This window comes from Triturus cristatus, chromosome 10, assembly GCF_964204655.1.
Source record: "Triturus cristatus chromosome 10, aTriCri1.1, whole genome shotgun sequence".
In the NCBI taxonomy this organism is placed as follows: domain Eukaryota; kingdom Metazoa; phylum Chordata; class Amphibia; order Caudata; family Salamandridae; genus Triturus; species Triturus cristatus.
This window is the reverse complement of record NC_140593.1, coordinates 1120206409-1120230076: the sequence shown is the minus strand read 5'-3', so window position 1 is coordinate 1120230076 and position 23668 is coordinate 1120206409. Positions and strand designations below refer to the sequence as shown.

The 23668-nt window shown below is 48.2% G+C and overlaps 1 protein-coding gene across 1 annotated transcript in view; it reads left to right on the top strand.

Moving 5' to 3' along the window:
• The window catches only part of CHTF18 (chromosome transmission fidelity factor 18), a 488876-nt gene that overhangs the window by 457142 nt on the left and 8066 nt on the right, over positions 1–23668 (top strand). The window lies entirely within an intron of this gene.

Here is a 23668-nt window from a genome sequence, read left to right as displayed (position 1 = left end):
GTGCATGGCTCCGATCTTCCTCAGCGTCACCTGGCCCTCACAGCTGCAGTGACAAGGACACAGTCAACTCATCTGAACCGTCTGGCATTGTTGGGCATTGCTGTTCATTGCCTCCTAGTCACTCATGAGTGGCATAGACTCTGTCCCCTCTGCTTCACTTCCAGAATCCACTGGACTTCTTAACCTTCTTCTCCAGAGGCACTTTTCTCCAAGTTTTCCATTGACGTATGCAGAGGTTTCTGACGTCTCTTCGCCCCCTATGCCCCTGGCTTCCCTGGTGTAGGTAACCTGGTCTACGGTGTATCTACGGGTGGGGTGGCTCTCCAACCTTCCACTCTCCAAGGGAATTCTTCTGGGTCCTCTGCGAAGGGTCCTTCTTCTGCAAAACTGCAACCACAATGTCTCTATTGACTTCCATTGGGCAAACAGCTGTTTTTCCACTCTGGCTACAACCTCCATGGGGTTCCTGGGTACTTACCTTGGGTGGTTCCTTGAGTCCTCGGCACCTCTGGGTCTTCTGGTCCAAGTCCTGTCCTCCATTGCAGTTCGCATTCCACTTTCTTAATATATGGTTTGGTCTCCCCCTGGCGACCACTGTATTTTGTGCTACTTACCTTATTGCAAGTTAAGTATTTTTGGTGTATTGTGTTAATATCTCCAGGTAGGTGATATACCAATGTGTTAGTGAGTGTTGTGTAATAAGTAGAAGTCTTTTTATATAAACACTGTATGGTTCTTTTTCATTTAACGTACAGTACATGATTAAACTGATAAAAACAAGCTGCTTAACACTCCTTCAAGATCAGCCTGAAGGCTGCTCTACACAGCTACCACTCTTGAGAGCTTTCTATGGTTATCAAAGACCACTAAAATCACCATAAGAATTGCCTGGATTAGTGCAAGGTGCATCACTTAAATAAGTGTGCACCATATATTAAGCCAGCCTCCTACGGTCACCAACTGTGAATAGGGAGCGGGAGTGCAACTCCACTAGTTGTTCAGCTTCAATGGGTCCCTGAGGAGCCAGTAGGCCCTGGAGAGAGGCAACTGGGAAGTATGAGATGATCTGCTTGGTCACTTGCAAGGCATTTCCAGGCAACCCATTTGTGTAGAGACCATGACTGTCATATCTGAAATGTATGATGGATAAGTTTGTGAAGCATGGAGAGGGGGAGTTTCTCTTTTCTCATATAGGTTTCTACCTGCTTACCACCGGGAGACCCATTGTAGTTGTGCCGCAAGATAATAGATTTCGAAGGACGGCGCACCCAGTCCCCCTTGGCTAACTGGAGGTTGCGAAGGGACACTGCCGTCCCAAAGAGTTCACTCAGTAATTGATCTAGTTCTTGGAAGAAACGGCGGTATGGAAACACCGGGACTACAGACCCTGAGGCTGTTGGGACTCATGGCCTTCAGCATTCTGCTGGTAACTCATGCCCGATGGCATATGCAGGCTCTGCAGTGGGACCAGAAGTTCCAATGGGCACAGCATCAGGGAAACCTCTCTGACATGGTCCAGATCTCTGAGGGAACTGTGAAAGATCTGCAGTGGTGGCTAATGAACCACAATTGGGTAGGAAGCAGACCCTTCTCCCTTACTCAACCAGATCTCATGGTAGTGACAGATGTGTCACTCCTGGGATGGGGCGGCCATCTGGAAGAGGTGGAGATCAAAGGACACTGGTCTCTGGGAGAATCTGGACGCCACATCAACCTGCTGGAGCTCTGTGAGATTCGACTTGCATTGAAAGCCTTTCTGCCCTCCATCAAGGGAAAGCTAGTGCAGGTGTTCACGGACAACACCACCACCATGTGGTACTGCAACAAACGAGCGGGATGGGGTTGTGGACCCTTTGTCAAGAGGCCCTGCGTTTCTGGACATGGCTGGAACATCAGGGCATATCCCTGGTGGTTCAAAACCTGACCGGCTCTTTGAGCTCCAGAGCAGACGAACTCAGCCATCCGTGCCTAGCACATCATGAATGGTTTCATCACCCAGAGGTGGCACAAGGTCTCTTTCAACAGTGGGGAGAGCCTTGGTTAGATCTGTTTGCCTCAGCTGAGAACGCAAAATGTCAGCAATTTTGCACACAGGATTTTCCCAGACGGCTCTCTCGGAGGTACTTTTTGTCTCAAGTGGAGCACAAGCCTCCTATATACCACTCCTGTCCAGAGTTCTCAAGAAGATCAAGAAAAAAACAGGCCCAAGTTAACCTTGTAGCTCCAGACTGGGCACGGAGAGTCTCCAGAGCTACTGAGCATGGCCATCGATCTTCCAATCAGGCTGCCCATTTAGGAGGATCTTCTGTCGCAGCAGCAAGGGAGGATCCTCCACCCTAACATGTCCAGTCTTCGTCTTCTTGTGTGGAGATTGAGCTGCAACAGTTGACTGCTTTCAACCTTCCTCCCAAAGTCTGGAACGTCATCTTGGCAGCCAGGCATCCCTCCACCAAGACGGTATACGCCTTCCGTTGGAAAACATTTGTGGCATGGTGTGCAGAAAAAGACATAGATTCCCTTTCTGTCCCCTTCTCTGAAGTTATATTTTTCATTCTTTCCCTTGCCTAGCTTGGCTCTGCCCTGGGCACTCTTAAGGGCTATCATTCTGCTCTTTCTGCGCTTGCCTGACCATCCCTCCCTTTACAAATCCCCTATTGTACATAGATTTCTGAAAGGTCTTGTTCATCTTTTCCCTCCTTCACCATTTATCATGCCGCAGTGGGACCTTAATCTGGTCTTAACATTCTTGATGTGTGTTCCTTTTGAGCCTCTACATAATTATCCCCTCAGGCTCCGTACAATTAAAACAGCTTCCCTTGTGGCTATTAGATCTGCATGAAGAGTGAGTGAGCTGCAGGCCTTGTCATCCAAGCCACCTTACCTCTAAATCTATCCTGACTAATTGGTGCTTCGCACAAGAGCATCCTTTATCCCAAAAGTGGCCCATCCATCACACTGCCTACTTTTTTAACTCCTCCACATCCCTCTAAAGAAGGACAGAGATTCCACCATCTGGACCCAAAAAGATCATTGTCATTCTACCTTGAGCGCACACAAGGGTTCCGAGTGGACGACCAACTCTTCGTGGAATATGTTGGTGCTAAGAATGGTCTGGCTGTGCAGAAGCAGGCCATCTCCAAACGGGTCATGCTCTGCATTAAAATCTGCTATGCATTGGCCAAAGAGCAACCTCCTGAAGGCTTGCGAGCTCTTTCCACCAGAGCGAAAGCTGCGAAGACTACGTTATCCCACAGAGTTCTGGTCCTGGATATCTGCTAGGCAGCAACGTAGGTTTCCCTGCACAAGTTCACCAAACTTTACTACCTGGACCGTCAAGTCTATAGGGATGGGCATTTGGCCAGTATAGTCCTTCCTTGTTTGAAATAGGTCCACAGACCCACCACCGGGGATGGTATTGCTTGGGTATCTATTCGAAGATCAAGAATCAGTAGCTAGAAGTCTCTATCATATGAACAAGTTAATTACCTTCAGTATTGTCTTATCTAGTAGAGACTATATCTAGCCACATATTCCTTACCGACCAACCCATCCACCCCACCTTGCGGACAGATTTCTAGAGACAGGGCAGATTCCTTTCAGGGCCCTAATTTTCCAGTGGTTCGTGTTCTTCATGGCTTCGTGCTGCTGGCGTGGAAAGTTGTATAAGGAAACTGATGTCAGTGCGCCTAGGTGGCACCTTCCGGCGCCAACGACATACGCAGAGCCGATTGACGCTTCCTACCGGCGTGCAGGGTTACTGCTCACAAAAAATCTTCCGAATCCAGTCTGACACCTGGGGGTAATTCTACAGTAAGGAATCTGTGGTTAGATGTGGTCTGTACCAGATAAGGCGTTATCGAAGGGAAGTAACTTGTTCGTCGAGTTATCGGTTGTTCATTGGCCTACTGGTTGTCTTTTGGATCCTTCCAGATTCCCTCAAACATCCTCCTCACCCAACATTCCCTAGCAGGGTTTCATTCTTTCCCTAGCCAGTACATGGACCCCCTCGTCAGTCTCAGAGACAATTTCCACCAATAAGTCAGTGTAGCTCAGTTCTTCCTTAAAGTGTGCCCATCCAATATCCTTTTCTCAGGGTTTGCTTTTCCGTCCAGCAGACAAGGACGTAAAACACAGAAGTGAGCTGAACCCCAAAAAGACCAAGCTCCTGCTTCTCACAAACACACACATACATTCTTGGTTTGTGGATCAACATATAAGACTTCAGCAAGAAGTAAACATTTGTGGGACATGATTCATCGTCAGGTGATGGCTGGCTACAACTTCCTCAAGATGAGCCAGACCATAACCGATATCTTAATTATCTCTGCTTCATCAGTTCCGAATGGGACACAACCTATGACCGGATATATTGTGGAGCCTGCCAGATCCTTTGACATTGGTGCTGAACTTACAAGTTATCTTGGCCAACACCCTCCCTGGAACCCCAATCCATGAATGTGGTTCTGACTTGTTTCACCCACCTTGCATTCTAATCTAAAAAAGATTGTTTGCTTAATTGATCCCTCTTTGCATGCACCGTAGTGAACGCTGTCATTCAACCGTGTCTTGACTAAGCCAATTCGATACCTTGAATCTACAGACAAAATCGTATGTTGACTGCAACTTGCTCAAAATGTTAATGCACGAGTGCTTACAAAAACTGCCAGAAGATCGAAGGTTGCCAAGACATTGATCTCTACAATGGCTCTGGCTACGCATTTGATCTTTGGTAGCCTTTTATGGCCCTAACAATTGTCCATATATCGCTACACCTCAGATTACCCTCCTTCCCTGCCAATAACTTTTCGTTCTTTCAGCCGTCACGCTCCCACAGATCATCAAACACCAGTTGGTGTTTACCACTACTAGGATCAAAGCACTCACTTAGTGAGACGGTCCTTTTCCTACGGCTGCGACCAAACTGTGAAACTCTTATCATCTAGTGTTTTCGGGTAGAAACACATCTTCTGGGTTTTTTAGACACCAGCTGATAACCTGTGCCTTTATTCCGATCACTGGTACTTTTTATGCTTTTGTCTTTCTAAAGTTCCAAGAAGTTTATATGTACAAGCACTCTACAAATACATGAGGCTGTGTCTGATGACTATGAAAAGGTTAGAGGGGACATGCAAATTGTTATCAAACAGCTCCTACCTTAAAACATTTGCATATGTTGACCATGAAATTCAGGTTTGAAAAGATAGAGGGACCGTGAACACGGAGTCAGATACAAAGCGAGAGCGAATGGAATCAGGTTTCCTGCAGTGACCATTACAGCTAGCGCAGCACCTTAAAGTGTAAGGGTTTGAGCCAGTGGAAACCACCATCTCTAAACTGTGGTTGCAGAATAAAACCTTTAAGATGCAAAATATATTAAAATCAGCTGAGTGCTTAAGGTGCAGAACGTGGTTATGCTAAATTTTTGGGGTTTGTGGTGGAGTGCTTTGTTTGGAGGTGTGCGAAAATCGTGTAATTTGATTTTGCATAATTTGTGTGGAGATACACAAAATGCAAATCTCTCATTTTGCGCTATATTTTAGCTCAGAATGCATCCTCGCGCCAATTTATGGCACAAGGACGCATTTAAACAAAGCACCGCGAACAACAAGCGCTGGTATTCTTTTGTTCACTTGCATTCGCAAGAAAGTTTGACTGCAAATGGCGTGTAATTAAGCAAAGTGTCATGATGGCTTATTTTGAGAATTATCACTTAACAAAAGCTACACAAAATTATATGAATTATGCCAACATAGTTTAAATTTCCCTCAAACCTAGTAGTGTTGCTTTGGGAGACCTTCGTTTGCATTGTCATCCTCCTAGGTTAGCACTGTTGTTTTTGTTGTGTTGACTAATCAACAGCAATATCCTTTGCTTTCCTTATCCTAGCAGTGTGATAGACTGTGCATACCCTTTAGGGGGCAGTAGACATGGTTCCAATTGAGGGCAGTGGGTATGGTTTCAATTGATGCAAAGTAGTTCCCTGCACAGATATGGATATTCGCAACCCCCACCCCTAAAGGTCAGAAGATAATCCTGCAAAAATGAGGTGGTGGCCATGCACTTCTCATTGCAAACCCGACCCAGAGGTTTTAGCAGAGGCAGCTAAGTGGAGAAGTGCTATATAGCTCAGGAAGTCTTTTTTCTGCAGCATGAAAGGTTTGTTAGCTGCAGATAATCCCGCCCCTGGGAAATCAGTTAATGGCGGATAGAATCAGTAATCTCTGGAAGAGATAAGCTCAGAAGATTTGCTGATGAGAAATAAAATTCTCACCCTGAATGACCATCATTGCTTATAATTTGTAATTGTTCTGTTCTTTCACTCTGGACCTATTCGCTGTCGTCAGCAAAAGGACCCAGTAAATCATGTATTCAGGCCAACAACCTTCCATTGAGAAAACTTCATGTATGAACTCTTCTTCCAGAAAGCCCTGGCACCTTCTAGTCTCGGAAAGAAGAGGAGGAAATATATTTGTTATCTGCCTGTATGAGTGCAGTAGTTGTAAACCATTTGATCCCACGTCTCCACCCAGCATAGCCTTGGCAGTAGTTTATGCACACAACTCAACAACCCACCCCCCCATCCCAAAATTCTGTGGCTCAGTTTCTAGTATTCCACCCAAAATATGTACATAACACCCATGGGTGCGAGTGATAATTTATTTGGCAAATCCAGGTGAGTGTGTAGTAAGAACTGTTGCCACAGGTGCAGTTATGGGCACCTGGTAAATACCTGTTAATGTGGCTAGCCAGTGTAAAGGTGCACAGTTCTCGTTAACCAGTCCCGCATGGATGAAAATCAGCAAAAAGTAGATGTTGCAGAGTGTTTCTTTGTGTGATGGGGTCAGATGGGGTCTTGAGATCTTTATCATTCACTAGATGGCCTCTGTAAAGGCGCTAACCCCTTGTTTATTATAGTGTTTACCCGCACAAAATGTTGCTATGTTTTCACAAAATGGTACCAGAAAGTGTGGAACTTTGTGCAGATAAACTCGATTGGGGTGACTTATTCTATTAGCACTTTCTTGTGGAAATAAAAAGGAGACGGTGATAGGTCTGCAGCATCATTCGTCTCCCCTGCAATTCCCTCTTTCAACAATGGCCGGTGGGAAAAAAAATACATGAACCCCTGGCCACAGTCTTTTTGCTCTACCCCAATCCCTGTTCAAATCTTCACTGAAGGACAACAGCTTTTTTGTTTTTTTTAGATAAGCTTATATATTGATTGCAAGTTAATTTTTGGAATGAGCACTCTTTAAGGGGAGTAGAAAGGATAAACTAGCCTTCCTAACACCTAGTGATAGTGGCACTCTAGTGCTTGTTACTCTGCATGTGTTATGCCGTCATTATTAGATTTAGCGGTCCTGCTCCCAGGCTCTGCAACTTGGCTCTCTACATTTAGCCAAAATGCGGCTTTTGCAGTACGCTGTGCCTCAAGTCATGAGGTTGGCTTTCATCCTCCACTGTTTTGTAGGGAATTGAAACTCTCTTGGAAAAGTAAAGCTACAAGATACAGCATGGTTAGTGCTGTTGGCTAAAAGCCCAGTATTGCCTTAATCTCAGAAGATTTGTTATGTTTACCAATTTTGCTTTATTGTTGGGGCTTGATTGGAAGCATGTAGTACAAGGACTCATCCGCGAAAATATGCTTCCTCTATCTGAGGAACAACTCTGTCTCCCCTCAGCCTCCCTAGTGCTTTAGTCCGACCTCACTGATCTCTGCATCCACAGCAGTAGCTACCAACATCAAGGAATAGGTCCTGAAGATGGTACTTTAAGCCCAGAGGCTGTTTATTCAGCATTGTGAACTTCCCAAGTTTTCTTACTTAATGATCATAGTCAGAGATACATTGTTAGAGCTTATATTTCCTTGGGAATACTATAAGAAGAAGGGTTTGGAGAAGACCACAAAAAAAACATGGGAAGTTTAAGGATGCATTAACACTACAGAATGAAGTCACTACGTCAGTAGCTTACAATACTGCCAGTTGTAGGAACATGTTTACAATATATGAAGTTGGAGATTTTCTAAGAGCCAAAAGAACTTTCTACCTCTATTTATCAATGTTCAGAGTGACCCAGCACCGGAGGCAAGAGTCAGAACCAATGGCCACCTTTGGTGGGAAGAGGAAATGTTGGGCAAATGACTAATTAACAATGATTAGTTGAGCAGAGACTAAGCATCTAACTATATCTAAAGAACTTATTTTATGATTAGCAGGGCTAGTAATATCTGAAAGAGACACGTTAGTGATAGATTCCTTACCTTAGAATATCCCCAGGCATCAGACTGGATCCGGAAAGTCTTTTAGTAGCAGTACCCTTGCTCGTCAGTAGGTGGCGTTGTGCAGCTCCGCCTCCGTCACTGGCGTCGCATGCGCCGAGATGACGTCACGGAGACTACTTATGTGCCACCCATGCGCGCTGACGTCAGTTCTTTCTTTTTCCGCGCCAGCAAGCGCAGATCCGGATAGAGCACGTACCTTCGTCAATTTTTGACTACCTTTTTGAGACTTTTGTCTCCCCTTTTTCTCCTGGTGCACGTAGGAATGCCTGCCTTTAAGTCTTGTGGGGCCTGCTGTCACAACATGTCGGTGGCGGACCCCCATGATGTTTGCCTCTACTGTCTGGAGACTGACCATGACTCCCAGTCCTGCCGGGACTGTCGAGCCATGGCCTTGAGGGAGTGGCGCCGGAAGCTGCTGGAGGTCCGGCACTCGTCCCAACACCGCTCCAGGTCCAGGGACGGTTCCCGGGACCGCTCGCAGGGCCGCAGTCGTCACTCCTCGGGCTCCAAGTCTTCACCATCAGATTCCGGTAAGCGACGACATAAAAAGAAGTCGAAGAAGCGTGTTCACTCTCCGACGTTCCCCTTTCGGTCCTCGGATGCGGACGAGGGGAACAAGGGCTCTGCCCCTGCGGCTCCTTTGGAGCCTGGGAGTCCCGCAGCCTACCCGCCTTACCCGGGTCCGTCGGCGACTCCCGAACAGGTGCCACCATGGACCGCCTTTTTAGGCCTCGGGCTCCCGCTGGCGTGCCTTCTTGCCCCGCGGTCCCGTGTCCAGATCCTGTTGGTCCGCCGGCGCCACCAGCGGATCCAGCCTCAGCGCCACAGGATCCTCTGCCGTTGGCTCCGGCGCCACGAGGTCCGGTGCTGCCAGCTCCGGCCCCAGCGCCGCCCTTTGCTCCGCCTCCGGTGCCGCAGTGGGTGCCGTTTGTCCCCCCCTTGCCCTGATTCCAGGACCATTTTGTTCCTGCCTGGGATCCGCATTGGGAGGGGGCGCCGGCCTGGCGCCGTTTCCAACGCCGTTTGTCCCCTCTCCGGCTCCTGCTCTGCCCCCGCAACCGGTTCCTCCTGCGACGGAGGTGGAGGATGACTGGGAGGGGTCCTCAGACCATCTTGTCCGTCAATGTGACTCCGAGCAGAACTGGGTGGACGATCTGGAGGATGCCGCCGACCTCGATGTCTCTTCTGACCCGGGGTTTGCCTCTCCCCCGCCTACGATGGAGGAGGGCGCTTCCTACACGGTGGTGCTCCATCGGGCTGCTGAGGTCCTCAATCTTGATCTTCCTACGGTAGCCCTCAAAACTAACCTCCTTAATGAGGTGCTCCAGACGGCTTCACCGGAGCCTCTGGATGACCAGCTCTTTGTTGGTTACGTGGGCGCCAAAAGAGGTTGGGCTGTGCACAAGAGGACCATCTCTCGGTGGGTCGTTCTGTGCATCAAAGCATGTTACTCCTTGGCTAAGAAGGTGCCTCCTGTGGGGCTGCGTGCCCATTCGACCAGGGCCACTGCAGCCACTACTGCCTTGGGACGCAGTGTTCCCTTGCAGGACATTTGTCAGGCAGCTACGTGGGCCTCGCTGCCCACGTTACCAAGCATTACTGCCTTGACAGTCAGGTCCGGAGAGACGGCTTCCTTGGCCGTTCTGTTCTCCGTGACTTTCTGGTGTAATCCTGTTCGCAGACCCACCACCGGGGTTGGTATTGCTGGGGTATCTATTCGAAGGTAAGGAATCTATCACTAACGTGTCTCTTTCAGATGCGCAAGTTACTACTTGTGTAACGATATATCTGTAAGAGACATTAGTTAGTGATAGATTTCTTACTGCCCCACCCATCCTCCTCTTTCTGCGACCTGGTTCTAGGGTTAAGGTCATCCCCCTTTCAGGTCCCTAGTTTCATGGCACCAGTGGTCAGTTTTTTGCATGGCTCTGAGTTTCTGGCGCGGAAAGTCTTGTACAGATCGGACGTCATCGCGCATGGGTGGCGCCTAAGTTGTCTCCGTGACGTCATCTGGGCGCATACGATTCCAGTGATGGACGCGCAGCCGCACAACGCCACCTACTGATTCGCACGGGTACTGCTACGAAAAGACTTTCCCAATCAGTCTGACGCCTGGGGATATTCTACGGTAAGGAATCTATCACTAACTAACGTCTCTCACAGATATATCGTTACACAAGTAGTAACTTGTGCCTTAGTAATAGATGAGCGCTTATCAATCTGTTGCCCTTTTTGCCCAGGAGCCAGAGGATGAAACTGACCCCAGAAGGAATCTATTGACATCCATAAACCGGGACCAACCATTTAGCAAAAATGTTTTTGATCTGTAACCGGGATCAAAAATGTTTAGCAAGTCTCTGGTAGAAGCTGTTGCTGTAATTAGGGCACATTGAGTGCCATCCTCAGAAAATGGACTCGCCGAAGAAGAGGGATGAGAGATGAGAAAAGTAAACCCTGAGCGCCATGACGTCTGAGAGTGTTGTATGCAACTCGTTGTTTGCTCTGTTATGACATCCATAAAACACACAAAAGGTGATGGGAGGAATGCTTACAATAAGTCTAACCAACTGGCAATCGCTCGGATAGCATTCTAACCCATCGTTCTTTTGCCTGCCAGGCCAGGTCCTCCTTGAACCGGAATAAAAGCAACCCAAGGCCCATTTTGACCTGATTTGGGCTTGTCAGTCAGGTGTAGCTGGGTTCCAGTAGCAACGGGAGCACGGTACCCACCTCTGGCCAAAGTCTCGTCACTCAAGGTTGTACATCAAACACAAAAGATGTTCAGAGTTTTCAATAACCACTGGCAATTTCTCGGGGTAACATTGTCATTACTAATGAATTTCTACTCCATGCATGAAAATTTCACTCTGACAAAACTGCTTGATTCCCCCCCCCACCCAGAATCCTGTACTGCAGATTTCGGTTATAAATAAAATGTGTAACTTTTTGTACATAATGTATACAAAAGCATGCAGACTTCAAATTAACGTAAATATCTGGATGGCTAATTCCTGGAACCTATAGGATGCTGTTACTTTTTGCTAGACCCGACATGGAGCTGAACGAGACCACCTCCCGGCACACAGGGGTACTGCTCAAAGAGTTTCGATCCACTCTGATGCCTGATGATTATTCCAATGGAAGGAATCGGCAGCTAGATAGAGTCTCTACCAGATAAGGTCTTACCAAAGGTAAGTAACTTGTTCTTTAAGTCCAGTAAAGCCGTACTATATGTACCCAGTGCCTGTAAATTAAATGCTACCAGTGGGCCTGCGGCACTCATTGTGCCACCCACTGATGTAGCACTATAAAACATGTTTCTGATGGATACATCTGCCAGTGGATTCCTCACCTTGTGAATATCCCCTGCGCCAGCAACATTCGGAAACTTTTGTAGCAGTCCACGCCGATGAGGTCGAAGACGACGTCACAGAGGCACGGCTCCGCTCGCGACTCCGCTGACGTCACCGGCTCCATAAGAAGACCTCCTCGGCGTGATGACGTCAGTTCCCTTTTTTCCGCGCCGACGACGCTAACGGATTTCGGGAATCGTTACTGGTAGCTTTACCTGTTACTTTGTGTTAATTCCGAAGTTTCTCTGTCTTTCTTCGAGAATGTCGACAAGGAAGTCTGGTTTCAAGCCTTGCCGTGAATGTGGCAAACACATGTCCATCACTGACCCGCATGACGACTGCGTTTGGTGTTTGTCCTCGGACCACGATGTTGAAGGTTGTTCGTGTTGCAGGAAGATGAGCTCGAAGGCTCTTAAAGAAAGAGAGGCAAAGCTTTTTATCGCCCGGATGAAGAAAAAGGAGAAAAGAGGTAGAAGAAGATCCAGGTCGAGGTCGAGGTCAGCTTCCAAGTCGACTTCGGGACATGCTTCAAAGAGCAAGAAGCATAAGAAGAAGAGGAGGCATTCGTCTCATCATAAGGCCTCGACGTCGAAGTCAAAATCACCTGCTCGGCTTCGAAGGGAGTCAGTGTCTCCTTCTCCTGTCCCGGCTTCGCCTCCCGTTCCTTCTTCTCCTGTGTCTTCTCCGGCTCCGGCTGAATCTCCGGTGCCGGCGTCCTCTCCGGCGCCGATGCCTTCTCCAGGTCCTGCAAGTCCTCCGGCTCCGTCTCCGACTCCGGCCCAGGATGAGGATAATCAGGCTCCGGGTGAGTCTGTGACGCCGCAAGTTCCACCGTCGGCGCCGGCAGGCCCGAGTCCGGTGTTACCTGACCAGTATCCGGCTTTCCCTAATCCAGGTCAGGACCCCTCGCATTATCTCAATGCGATGTACGGGGTGTTTTCTCGGGCCATGTATACCTCTGGTGCACCTATGGGTCCGATGGCTTTTAATCTGGGAGTGCCGCAGGTTTATCCTCAAGCACCATTTATGCCTTTCTTCCCAGCGACGCCGTCTTGGCAGATGCCGGCGCCGAGAACATCGACGCCGCTTCCCTCTTCACCGGCGCCGACTCAACCTCGTTCGACGCCGGCTGCTCCAGCTGATCCGCGTTCGACGCCTCTGCCGGCGCCGTCGGATTCGATCACGGCGCCAAGGGAGGCGCAGAGAGTGCTGGAGGAGAGGTGCTATCTTATGGATGAGGCTGAAGAGGGGGAATTGGTCGAATCCGATGAGGTGTTTGACGAGTTGAAGGAGGCAAGTGGGTTGGATTTGTCTCCGGAGTGGGAGATCACTCCTCCATCGGATGAACCTTCTAAAGACGCGGCACCTTATCATGCTGTAATCAGAAAGGCTGCAGAGTTGTTGGACCTTCAATTGCCATCTGTTGAATTCAAGTCTAATATCTTGACTGAGGTGTTGTGCTCTCCAACTGCGGTGTCAGAGCCTCTGTTGCCTTTTAATGAGGCAATTTTGGAGCCTGTGTTGGATGTGTGGCGCAAGCCTTTTTCGGCTCCTGCGGTGTCCAAGGTGGTTGCAAGGAGGTATAGGGTGGCTCCAGGGGATCCTGAGTTTTTGTCAACACACCCTTCACCTGAAAGTCTGGTCGTTCAGGCGGCTTGTTCTGGACGTTCCAAAGGTGCGTTTCCTCAAGTCCCAGGGGACAGAGAGGCCAAGAAGGTAGACCAATCGGCCAAGAAGGTCTTTTCATCAGCCAGTATGGCATTAAAATCTTCTAATGCGACTTGTTTATTGGGGCGCTATATCCATGCGCTTATGGATTCAGCTAAAAAGGTGGCACCTAAACTGTCAGAGGAAGATAGAGCAGGCTTCAATGAAGTACTATCGGATGCCCAGGCGGCTGCTCGCCAGGTTATTCAGAGTGGCCTGGATACAGCGGACTCAGTTGCCAGGGTCATGGGGGTCTTCTGTTGCCACCAGGAGGGGTGCGTGGCTTAAGTCTTCTGAATTCTCTTCGGATGTCCAGTCAACTTTATTGGATTTACCTTTTGATGGGTCTGGTCTGTTCGGGAAGAAGGCTGATGCTGCTCTGGAGCGCTTCAAAGAGAGTAAGGCTACGGCTAGGTCGTTGGGCCTTCAACCCCAGCCGAGAGGTACTTTCAAGAGGTACAGAGGATTTGGAAGGGCGAGTTTTCGTTCTTATAGACCAACCCAGCAGCAGCAGCAGCAGCAGCAGCAAGGCTCCAAAGGATATAGAGGAAGACTTAGAGGTCGCTCACGTGGCCGTCAACTCTCCTCCTCCTCTTCCTCCTCCTCTGCCCCTCCCACCACCGCAAAACAGCCCTAGATTCGACATTCCGGATCATGCTGGTCCTGTGGGGGGCCGGCTTACCCATTTTCTACAAGATTGGGAATCTGTAACTACAGATCTCTGGGTTCTGGATCTTGTGGAAAATGGGTACGCCCTTCCCTTTCGGGAATTCCCTCCAAATTACCCTCCTTGTCAGGGGGCTTGCTCGGAGGACCACCGTCTTCTCCTGCAGGAGGAAGTCCTGAAGTTGTTTCAGAAAGGTGCGATAGAGGTGGTCCCGGAGCAGGAGAGGGGTCAGGGATGCTACTCCCGGTATTTTCTGATCCCGAAAAAGGACGGCAGATTGCGTCCGATATTAGACCTCAGAATCCTGAACTTTTACCTGAAACAGGAAAGGTTCAAGATGCTCACCCTTGCTCAGGTTCTTCAGGCGCTGAATCAGGAGGACTGGATGGTGTCGCTCGACTTGCAGGATGCGTATTTTCACATCCCCATTCTGAAGTCGCACAGGAAGTATCTCCGTTTCACGGTAGGGTCGCAACATTATCAGTTTGCGGTCCTCCCGTTTGGTCTTACTTCGGCACTCCGAGTCTTCACAAAGGTGATGGCAGTGGTGGCAGCCCATCTCAGAAGATCGGGAATTTCGGTTTTCCCTTATTTGGACGACTGGCTGATCAAGGCGGAGTCGTCGGAGAAGGTGCTGTGTCATCTGCAGGATACAACTCGGCTGTTGTACAGATTGGGTTTTTCGATCAATGTGCCCAAATCTCACCTGGTGCCCTCTCAGCGCAACCTGTTCATAGGTGCGGTACTGGACACTACTGTGTGTCGAGCATTCCCTCCTCCTCAAAGGATTCTCGACATACAGGAAATGATTCCTTTGTTTTACAGCGGAGCGGTTGTTCCAGTTCTGAAGGTCCTTCGCCTGCTCGGTCTGTTCGCCTCCTGCATACTGTTGGTCAACCATGCACGCTGGCACATGAGGGCGCTCCAGTGGTGCCTCCGCAAGCAGTGGTATCAGCACAAAGGGGATCTCAGGGAGTCTGTGAGGATCTCCAGAGAAGCTGCGGCGGATCTATTTTGGTGGAGCGTGGAGGGCAATCTGTCCCAAGGAAAGCCCTTCCATATACCTCCATCGGTGACAACAGTGATAACGGATGCATCCACCTTAGGCTGGGGTGCTCTTCTGGGGGATCTGGAGATCAAGGGTCTTTGGTCTCCAGAGGAAAGGTTGCTTCACATCAACCTTCTGGAGTTACGGGCGATACGTTTGGCGCTCAAGGCTTTTCTCCCTTCCCTTCGCGGTCAGTCTGTTCAAGTCCTGACGGACAACACGACCGCAATGTGGTATATAAACAAACAGGGAGGAGTGGGGTCTCTTTGTCTCTGCAGAGAGGCCCTGCGTTTATGGTCCTGGGCTCAGGACCATCGGATTTGTCGGATGGCAAATCATCTGGCCGGAGTTCTGAACGTGCGTGCGGACAGCCTCAGTCGGCAGTTCTCCGCCGACCACGAGTGGAGGCTTCATCCAGAGGTAGTTCGTCACGTCTTTCGGTCGTGGGGAACTCCTCGGGTGGACCTGTTCGCCACTCACGAGAACGCTCACTGCCCGTCATTCTGCAGTCTCCAGTATCCGTTGCAGGGAGCGTTAGGGGATGCGTTTCAGTTGAGTTGGGGCTCACGACTCCTTTACGCGTTTCCTCCCATACCCTTGATTCCTCGAGTTCTGAGGAAGATTCGCCAAGACCGGGCCCAAGTTATATTGATCGCCCCGGATTGGCCAAGAAGGGTGTGGTACACAGAACTTCTCCACCTCTCCTCGTGCCCTCCGCTCCGTCTCCCTCTGAGGGCAGACCTCCTCTCGCAGTCGGAGGGGCAGGTTCTTCACCCCCACCTCCAGAGCTTACACCTTCATGCCTGGAGATTGAACGGGGCAACCTGAATTCTTTCTCTCTCCCTCCTGATGTGGTGTATGTTATTTTATCGGCCAGGCGACACTCCACCAAATCTATATACTCATATAGATGGTCTAAATTTGTTCTCTGGTGTGGAGAGAGGTCAATTGATCCCTTGAAGGCTCGTTTGTCTAACATTTTGCAGTTTGCCCTTTCTCTTGCTCAGCAAGGCTTTGCTGTGGCCACAGTTAAAGGATATTTATCGGCTTTGTCGGCTTTCCTATGCCTGCCGGATCAGCCGTCATTGTTTAAATCACCTATTGTGCTTAGGTTTCTTAAGGGCCTCATGAATGAATGTCCTCCTACTCCTTTTATTGTACCTCAATGGGATTTAAACCTTGTACTGACTTATCTTATGGGTTCTCCCTTCGAGCCCTTACATAAGTGTCCCTTGAGGCTGTTGTCTTTTAAAACGGTTTTCCTCGTTGCAATCACCTCGGCAAGGAGGGTAAGTGAGCTTCAAGCTCTTAGTTCAAAACCCCCATTCTTGACTGTGCATGCTGAACGGATGGTACTCCGGACCAGGGCTGCGTTTTTGCCTAAGGTGGTAACTCCCTTCCATCTGGGGCAGTCCATTACTCTTCCTACCTTTTATCCTCCCCCCTCACCCTTCTAAGGAGGAGGAGAGACTTCACCGCTTGGACCCTAAGAGGGCGGTGAGTTTTTACCTGGACAGGACAAAAGACTACAGGGTTGATGACCAGCTCTTTGTGGGTTTTGCTGGCTGCAGAAAGGGTCGTGCGGTGCACAAGCGCACCCTTTCAAGATGGATTGTGCTTTGCATCAAGATCTGCTACTCCCTAGCTGGTAAGGAGCCTCCAGAGGGTTTGAGGGCTCATTCTACTAGAGCAAAGTCTTCTACATCTGCCTTATCTAGGGGTGTTCCTGTGGAGGACATTTGTAGGGCGGCAACTTGGGCCTCCCTTCACACCTTTGCAAAACATTATTGTTTGGACACCGAGGTGAGGAGGGACGGACACTTTGCTCGTTCCGTCCTTCAGGACTTTCTGGTATAGAAGGGTGGACACCCTCCTCCGGGAGTGGGGACTGCTGTGGAATCTATTCACAAGGTGAGGAATCCACTGGCAGATGTATCCATCAGAAGAACAAGTTACTTACCTTCGGTAACGCTTTTTCTGGTGGATACAGTATCTGCCTGTGGATTCCTCACTGACCCACCCGCCTCCCCGTTGTCCATCCTTCTATTCCAGTGACTCTATGACGGTAATTCTATTGATGATTTCAAATGTATTTATGACTGTCAAGGACATTGGGTTATTTCTAGTGCTTTGATGTTTCTTCTCCACACTGTGTGTGTTGATATGCATATTGTGTACTGTGTATACTGTTGATGTACATATTGCTGTCAGTCCGTCCGTGTGCCTCGAAGGCACGGAAAAAAGGGGCGGAACTGACGTCATCACGCCGAGGAGGTCTTCTTATGGAGCCGGTGACGTCAGCGGAGTCGCGAGCGGAGCCGTGCCTCTGTGACGTCGTCTTCGACCTCATCGGCGTGGACTGCTACAAAAGTTTCTGAATGTTGCTGGCGCAGGGGATATTCACAAGGTGAGGAATCCACAGGCAGATACTGTATCCACCAGAAAAAGCGTTACCGAAGGTAAGTAACTTGTTCTTCAGGCCTTTAATTGCAGCGTGTAGTGCAGTTTTAAAGTGCCTATTCAACATGACAAAATAAACCTTTTGCCCAGCCTAAACCATCCTGATTTTAAGCTTGTTTGCTCATCGTTCGGAAAAAAAAGTTGTTTCTTTTCTAAAAACCATTGTCTGGATTTCCTGCAGATCCCTGTCCTCCCTAGGTACTTTATCCCTTTTCTGAAACTATAGCTGTCTACCTAACCTTCGTTATGAATAAGATCTTGGGAACAGACTGCTTCCTGACAGCCTAGAAAAAAGCCTCAATTTTGCTACATGTTGAAAAACCATCTCTTGATCTTTCTGAAGTGAAAAATTGCAGGCCTATCTCTTGCCTACCCTTGCCCGCAAAAGTATTGGAGAGAGTAATGAATCAAGAGATCATCTCTTTCCTAGATTGTCTTGTCGCTACACAACATGGCTTTAGGCATAGACACAGTACAGAGTCTGCCCTATTGACAGCCACTGAAGAAATTAGATCAATTGTTGACAGAGCATACAGTGCGGCCCTAGTCCTATTGGACTTGTCGGCTGCATTTGACACGGCTGACCATCTTTTCCTAGTCAACAGTCTCGAAACAATAAGCATAAAATGGACAGCTCTCAATTTAACCAGGTCTTTCCTTTCCAGTAGAGAGCAAGTAGTGACCCTTCAAGCTTCCTTGTGGGGGTCCCTCAGGTGTCCTCATTAAGTCCAACCATTTTTAATGCTTATATCACCCCCCTTATTCAGCTGAAAAGATTCTCCGGGTTCATGGTGTGTTCTTATGCCGATGACACACAGTTAGTGGTATCTGTCTCTTCCAACCCAGAAAAATTAGCCCTACAGTTCAGTGCATGCATGAACGGTATTGCTCAGTGGACACATTCTTCCATTTCGTCCACTTGAGCAAAGAAAATCAGGGATTCTAGCGCTTGTTATTTAAATAATTCATTACTGCAATGCTTTATTTGTAGGATCGCAAACATGTCTCTTCAACAAACTTCAGACTCTTCAAAACCTGGCAGCTAGAGTTCTGCTGAATCTTCCTAAATTTTGCTCGGTTTCCAGCTCTATTAGGAAACGCCACTGGCTTCCCATCCGGGCACGGATTCAATTCAAAGCGCTTTGTTGGGTCCATATGAGACTACATCAGGATGGTCTCTTCTTTCTGCAGGACATCTTCAAGTGGTATTCCCCCTTTCCTACTTTGCGGTCTAGTACAGCAAACAAAGTACAGGTACCCAGAATAAGAAAAGCCCATTGGGTGGGAGGAGCTTTCCTACTCTACAGCAAGATGGTGGAATTCGTAACCTAACCATCTACGATCTCAATCCAATCTTTTGAAATTCAGGAAGGACTTAAAAACGTGGCTTTTTAACTCCGTAGCCTAATTCCTTACTTCTTTAGAGCTTTTTGGCTGTTTATTCCCTAGGTCTATTGCTTCTTTTACCGTTTTACTTCCTCATTGTGCTCCGTTTTCCGGGACACTAGTGCCAAGACACCTCACTGGTATTACCATGCTCTACAAAACCCCCTAACATAATATAACATCCTTTTTAATAAATATACGTTACCCTTAAGATAGGCTGTAAACAGCCCACAAAGTTGGGTGCATTGTATTAAAAGGTAGGATATGTTTTAAAGTTTTACTTGTCCTGGTAGTTAAAAACTCTTAAGTTTGTTTTTCACTACTGAAAGGCCTTCTCTCTCATACGATACCTTTGGGTTACCTTATTACATTTAATTAGTGCTAAAGTTTGACGAGGAACCGGTAGAAATATCATGTTTGATCTCAAGTTAATTTAAATTTAAAATCCTATTTAATGGTACAGTCAAATTTTAGGTCACAATTCTGAAAATGCCACTTTTAGAAAGTTGGCAGTTTTTGCCCTAACCATTTGGCGCCTTTTGGTAGTGTCCTGGGTCAGATGACCCTGCTGTTAGGCTTTGTGTATTCGTCCCAGACAGTGAGACAAAAGGGCTTAGAAGTGGATAGGCTGGGCCATCCTGACAGGATAGGTGGTGGGGGGCGGAGCTGTTCTCCGCCCCACTTATATTTCAGAGGGCTTCCCTCCAGCACACACAAAAGGAAGCCGGCACTAGCCTTTTGTCACCCTAGACTTATTGGAGCCTTGGGTGGGAAAGGAAGGAACGTCCCAGAACAGGATGTAGTGGTAGAAGTTCCCCCCTCTTCAAAGGCTGGCACCACATATAGATATTGGACCCTCAGGAACAACTCTTCAGTACACTCCACTCCTGGAACTGCAGACATTACAGAAGAAGAACTGCCTTGTTTTCCAGACGACTGACCTGCTGCTTGAGGCCTGCCTTGTTTCTCAGGACTGCCTTCTGCGACCGGATGACTGTATTGCTGGTTGAGGCTTTCCTGGTTCCCCCAGAGGACTGCCCTGCTGCTTGAGGCCTGCTCTGCGAGGTGAGAAGGAAGACTGGACCTCCTCCCATCATCTCAGGCTAATCTGAGAGACTCCAAGGGTCAATTGGCTGACCTCCTGTTTTGAGCTACTGGGACACAACAAGTTCCAGAGTCCTCCCTGACAATTCCCAGCTGACCTGATGTAACTGGACCTGCCTGAACTCAGCTGACCTCTGCTAGAAGGGAGTCCCCGATCCCCAAGAGGTGCCTCCCCAGGTCCTGGATCCGTGGCTGGCATCAGAATGCAGTCCTCTACAAGAAAAGGTAAAATTCTGATGTTCTGGGCTCTCGCTACTGCGAACAGGCCCGTTTGCACCAACACTCTGCACCCTGCGACGACCGTCAACTCAGAGTTCCAGTGAACCTGACTCTTATGCTACACGACCAGCAGCGACGACTGCCAGCGTGACATCTGCACTTCCTGGTACAGCAACAACAGCCTGCAGTGACTACCAACTCAAAAGCTCCAGCAACGACCATCCGCAACTCTCAAGCTCTACAGGTTTGTGCCGCTCGGACTGCTCTTCACAAATCTGTGATGACCACCCATGACGCTTCTCCTCGCGACCTCCTCCACTGCGAACTGCACTCTTCTTTTTCAGCTGGACTAACCTGGTCCCTGTATCCAGTCCGCACTCTGTTACTGTCAACCTGAACTTGTGACTTCCCTTGGTCTAGCAAGACCAGATGACCGCAAATGGTGCTTTGTTCCTTTTAGGTGCTATACTTACCTGCAACTTTGAAAGTCAATCTCTCCGGTTCTGCTGATTGAATTTGTCATTTTGGTCTCATTTTATTTAGTAAAATGTACTCTCTTTTTCTAAATGGTTTGGGATTTTTTTGTAATGTTAAATTTTTTTACTGTTTATGTGCTTTGTAAATACTTTGCCTCTAGGTTAAGCCTGACTGCCATGTGCCAAAATACCAGATGGTTAAACACAGGTTAATTTAGTGATTTTCTGTGGTCCACCCAGACAAGGATTGTGGTTATCGGCTGAACGGGGTTTCCACCCTCCTCAACCAATAACCCCATTTCTTACAGTTATCCTTCCCATGTTGCTGTCTTCCGGATGTCAAAGGGCATTATTTTAGGAAATTTCTATCTTTTTTTGGTGCTTTGCATTAATATTTTATCAGTTAGTACCAAACACAATATCTTCCCGATTTTTGCAGTGCATTTTGTCAAGTGTGTTGTTCAGCTCTAATTCAATAACCTGTTGATGGTTATTCTGCATACAAAGGCTCACTCAGTGGCAGTTTTGAGACACTTGCCCTCTTTTCTGCTCGTGTTTAATGCCATTTATGAGTCCGTTGTTTACATTTGGGTGCAGAACTACCTCTGTGGTGCTGGTGCTAATGATGCCATTCTTGTAACTCTTTTTTGCGGAATAGGGATGGTGCCTACTTTTGTTTGTGGCGTCCTAGTTGTTACTCATAGGGGCTGAAAAACAGATGTCGTTGTGAGTAAATTGGGTAGTTATGGCAACCTGCCGAAATGTTTATTAGCCGTCCTAAACTAAATTCAAAAGCCCCATTCATCTCCAAGCTTTCTTCTACAGCAGATCTTTATATAATATAAGATGGCTAATGTAAATCTGAGACGCTCATTGGCATCTCCTTCCTAATCAATGAGAGCCAAGATCTTCATTGAAGTGACTTCAGGCATCTTCACGTGTTTGCCGCTGGGAGCTCCCGCCTCTGAACTGGATCCTGTTAGCACCTGAAACTTCCTTCAAGTGGTGTTTGGTTCCAGATAAATGTTCTCCATCAATCATCAGTGTGTAAGAAAAATAACCTGATGGGGGAGGAACCAAGGCGGTCAACAGCCTGACCACGTTCCCTAGAGCTCCACCCCTTTGAGGCAACTGTACTGTCTTGATGGGTGTGCTGCGCAGCTGGTTTTTGCTGCCTGTTTAGGTCGTAGTCACATCTGCTGACTTGTGGATGGAGTGCCTGCTGGCCTGTGCAGATCCGCCTCTGGATGTCTGGAGCATGCTCAATTGCCTAGACCAGAACTGTTTAACTACTGAGTGACTCTCACAACCCATGCACAAGGCATTTAGTACTTTGATCTGTTTTTTCAAGTTCGAAACCCTCAAGCCAATGGGCCTGGGGAATATCTAGGCTGGGACTCTGCTATACACCAAGGAGAAGGCTCAGCTTTCCTCTAACTGGTCCATATACAGAGTAACTAGCCAGCGTTGCTACTTAATACTTTTTGATCGAGCTCTTAATTCCGCTTGTGAAGGAGAGGTTCACTACAGGGGGTATATGGATCCACTTGTAGGTTGTTTACCTTTACGCAAACAACATGTTGCTCTTAATTCCATTCCCTGATGTAGATTTGCAGAGTTTAAATAGGTTTTCTATTGAAATTAGCTTGCGTCTCTTTAGGCACATAGGGATCCAGATGTTTCTGCTTTAATTGATAAATGTGCTAAATCTGTAAACTTTTGGTTGGCGCTCCCGATATCCATAATGTGCCACCTTAGGACTAGCTAAAATTACATTGGTTCATGAGCTACTGCACATGCTACAGGGCATGCCTATTGCTGCCCCCAGCCCCCCACTCACCTTTTCCATAGTATTGGATACTTCATTGCTTTGAGAGGTAGTCCGCCATGAATAGCACCGCCTACACTTTGTTTGCCATGGCATGATGTTTGGAGGGGTGTATTGGTCCAAGACTCCCGGGGCAATGATGAAGCCTCCCAGTTGCAGTATGCAGAGTCTTTGGAAGCTATAACTAACGTGGATCCGGTGACAGATTCAAATCAAAAGCCTGGTTGTGCTGCATTCTGCAGCTGTTACTTTTATGGTCTGTCAGATGCGGGTTAGAACGACAAATGCCCCTAGTCATAGATATATATATATATATATATACACCGCCCTGGCTCCTCCGTTATGGCAGAAGAGCGTCACCCCACTGCCTCAGCCAGCGGTTAAAAACATGTGAAATGGTAATAAAGCAGCTTTAATATTTTATTTATCATGAGCCGAGTCTTGGGGCGGAGCAATCCTCTGACAGGCAATCACGGAGGGCGCTTACAGTGGTGGGCACTGCAAGCGCGCATGACGATTTGGCCGGCTGTCTTAGGAAGGCCAGAACATCTTGCGCACTTGGATGTTTCCAGGCTATTGCGTGGAGAACAGCAGGCACGGGCTCCCAGTCTTTCTGGGAGCGTGAAACTAGCCTGCTCTCCCCAGTCCTGGCATTGCCCTCATGCTAGGTAATAGCATTACCAGCATGAGAGCAGCGTCTGGATTGGCACAGGGGAGTCTGGGAGCCTGTGATCAGGAGAAGAGCACCGAGGCGGCAGGCGGCGACGCAGCAGGTACGTTTTCATTTCTTTTAATTTTGGTATTGTCCCCCCCGAGTGTTGCCCTACCACTTTTTCCTCCTGGCAGCCGCCACTGTGTAAATATATGTATACTTCCTGCATTGTAACAGTGTAATGCAGCCTTCCAGCCTTGTTGTCCCTACCATGGATTGGATACTCTGTACCAATCACCTTTTCTCTTTCGTAAGATGAGAAAAGGATGCGCATCGTTCTCATCATACGTGGGAACAGCAGCTAGATTGCATGTGGCATGGCCGGATTTACCAAAATAACCAGAAATGCACCAAGTGAATGCGGCGTTATTGCATCTGGGAGACCGAGGTAGACTTTGTCAGTGCTGTACTCAGTATACAGACT